Source organism: Arachis hypogaea, chromosome 14 (assembly GCF_003086295.3).
Source record: "Arachis hypogaea cultivar Tifrunner chromosome 14, arahy.Tifrunner.gnm2.J5K5, whole genome shotgun sequence".
NCBI classification, from domain to species: Eukaryota; Viridiplantae; Streptophyta; class Magnoliopsida; order Fabales; family Fabaceae; genus Arachis; species Arachis hypogaea.
Window position 1 is genome coordinate 85189452 of NC_092049.1, and position 3473 is coordinate 85192924.

Here is a 3473-nt window from a genome sequence, read left to right on the forward strand (position 1 = left end):
GGTATGTAAAGGCCCTCAACCTTTACTAATACATCTTCTACTTGTCCATAAGCCTATTTTCTTGAGCTGTCTGCCATCTCTAGTGAGATTTTAGCAGCTTGCACCCCATAGATTCCCAGTTTCTCTATTACAGAGAGGGGCATGAGGTTTATTCCTGAACCAAGGTCACACAGAGCCTTAAAGATCATGGTGCCTATGGTACAGGGTATTATGAACTTTCCAGGATCCTGTCTCTTCTGAGGCAATGTCAGTTGATCCAGATCACTTAGTTCATTGATGAACAAGGGAGGTTCAACTTCCCAAGCATCAATGCCAAACAATTTGGCATTCAGCTTCATGATTGCACCAAGAAACTTGGCAGTTTGCTCTTCAGTGACATCCTCATTCTCTTCAGAAGAGGAATACTCATCAGAGCTCATGAAGGGCATAAGGAGGTTCAATGGAAGCTCTATGGTCTCTAGATGAGCCTCAGAGTCCTTTGATTCCCCAGAGGGAAGCTCCTTATTGATCACTGGACGTCCCAGGAGGTCTTCCTCCTTGGGATTCACGTCCTCTCCTTTCCTTACAGGTTCGGCCATGGCGCTTATGTCAATGGCCTTGCACTCTCCTTTTGGGTTCTCTTCTGTATTGCTTGGGAGAGTACTAGGAGGGATTTCAGTGATCCTTTTACTCAGCTGGCCCACTTGTGCTTCCAGATTTCTAATGGAAGACCTTGTTTCATTCATGAAACTTACAGTGGCCTTAGATAGATCAGAGACTAGATTTGCTAAATTAGAAGCATTTTGTTCAGAGTTCTCTGTCTGTTGCTGAGTTGGTGATGGAAAAGGCTTGCTGTTGCTAAACCTGTTTCTTCCACCATTGTTAAAGCCTTGTTGGGGCTTTTGATCCTTCCATGAGAAATTTGGATGATTTCTCCATGTTGAGTTATAGGTGTTTCCATAAGGTTCACCTAAGTAATTTACCTCTGCTATTGCAGGGTTCTCAGGATCATAGGTTTCTTCTTCAGAAGATGCCTCTTGAGTACTGTTGGATGCAGCTTGCATTCCATGCAGACTCTGAGAGATCATATTGACTTGCTGAGTCAATATTTTATTCTGAGCCAATATGGCATTCAGAGTATCAACCTCAAGAACTCCCTTCTTTATAGGCGTCCCATTGCTCACAGGATTCCTTTCAGAAGTGTACATGAACTGGTTATTAGCAACCATGTCAATGAGTTCTTGAGCTTCTGCAGGCGTTTTCTTTAGGTGAATGGATCCACCTGCAGAGGTGTCCAGTGACATCTTTGATAGCTCAGATAAACCATCATAGAATATATCCAGGATGGTCCATTCTGAAAGCGTGTCAGAAGGACACTTTTTGGTCAACTGTTTGTATCTTTCCCAAGCTTCATAGAGGGATTCACCTTCTTTCTGTCTGAAGGTTTGAACATCAGCTCTAAGCTTGCTCAGCTTTTGAGGAGGAAAGTACTTGGCTAAGAAAGCCGTGACCAGCTTATCCCAAGAGTTCAGGCTGTCTTTAGGTTGAGAATCCAACCATAATCTAGCTCTGTCTCTTACAGCAAAAGGGAAAAGCATGAGCCTGTAGACTTCAGGATCTATTCCATTAGTCTTAACAGTATCACATATCTGCAAGAATTCAGTTAAGAACTGAAAAGGATCTTCAGATGGAAGTCCATGAAACTTGCAGTTCTGCTGCATCAGAGAAACTAATTGAGGTTTCAGCTCAAAGTTGTTTGCTCCAATGGCAGGAATGGAGATGCTTCTTCCATGTAAATTGGAATTAGGTGCAGTAAAGTCACCAAGCATCATCCTTTCATTATTATTATTTTCGGCTGCCATCTCCTTTTCTTGTTCGAAAATTTTTGAAAGGTTATCTCTGGATTGTTGTATTTTAGCTTCTCTTAATTTTCTCTTCAGAGTCCTTTCAGGTTCTGGATCTGCTTCCACAAGAATGTTCTTATCCTTGCTCCTGCTCATATGACAAGGAAGAATGGCCAGAAAAATGATAATAATAATAGAGATCCTCTATACCACAGTATAGGGATCCCTTTGTGAGTGGAAGAGAAGGGGGAGACAAAGAATGTGATGTAAAGGAAGAAATGCAACTGTACGAATGGAAGAGATGTGAGATGAGATGTTAGGATATGAATGAATAAATAGAATAGAATGAGAGAGAAGGAGGGAATTTTCGAAAATTATTTTTGAAAAGGAGTTAGTGATTTTTGAAAATTGGTTTTTGAAAATTTGTTAGTATTTTTCGAAAATTTTTTTTTTGAAATAAAAATAAAAATAAAAATAATTAGTTAATTAAAAAGAAATTTTTGAAAAAGGGGGAGATATTTTCGAAAATTAGAGAGAGAGAGTTAGTTAGGTAGTTTTGAAAAAGTTAAGAAACAAACAAAAAGTTAGTTAGTTAGTTGAAACAAATTTTGAAAAGATAAGAAGTTAGGAAGTTAGAAAAGATATTTTGAAAAGATATTTTTGAACAAGATAAGATAAGAAGATATTTTGAAAAGATATGATAGGAATTAGTTTTGAAAAAGATTTGATTTTTAAAATCACAATCAATGACTTGATTCATAAGAAATCACAAGATATGATTCTAGAACTTAAAGTTTGAATCTTTCTTAACAAGCAAGTAACAAACTTCAAATTTTTGAATCAAAACATTAATTGTTTATGTTATTTTCGAAAATTTGGTGTAAAAATAAGAAAAAGATTTTTGAAAAATATTTTTGGAATTTTCGAAAATAACTAATAATTTTGAAAAAGATTTGATTTTTGAAAAAGATTTTGAAAAAGATAAGATTTTCAAATTTGAAAATTTGATTTGACTCATTGGCAACAACTTGATTTTAAAAATTTTTGAAAAAGTCAATCCAAATTTTCGAATTTGATGAGAGAAAAAGGGAAAGATAATTTTTTTTATTTTTTGAATTTTTATGAAAACATGAAAATTATGCAATGCATGAAATTTTTAGATCAAAACAATGAATGCATGCAAGAATGCTATGAATGTCAAGATGAACACCAAGAACACTATGAATGTCATGATGAACATCAAGAACATAATTTTGAAAAAATTTTAATGCAAAGAAATCATGCAAGACACCAAACTTAGAATTCTTTAATGCTTATGCACTAAGAATTCAAGAATGCATATGATAAACATGAAAAGACACAAAACAAAAAATCATCAAGATCAAACAAGAAGACTTACCAAGAACAACTTGAAGATCATGAAGAACACTATGAATGCATGATATTTTCGAAAAAAATGCAAGATGCATATGCAATTGACACCAAACTTATGATATGACTCAAGACTCAAACAAGAAACACAAAATATTTTTGATTTTTATTATTTTCTAATTTTTTTGGATTTTTTTCGAAAATAGTATGAAAAAGAAAAAATAAGGATTCCAAAATTTTTAATATGAATTCCAGGAATCTTGCCATGTTAGTTAAAGC

At 35.0% G+C, this 3473-nt stretch overlaps 1 non-coding gene across 1 annotated transcript; it reads left to right on the forward strand.

Moving 5' to 3' along the window:
• The first annotated feature begins 1337 nt into the window (after positions 1-1337).
• Positions 1338-1445, forward strand: LOC112745537 (small nucleolar RNA R71). The gene has a single exon (XR_003173459.1). It is a non-coding gene; the product is annotated as a small nucleolar RNA R71 (small nucleolar RNA).
• The last annotated feature ends 2028 nt before the right edge of the window (positions 1446-3473 follow it).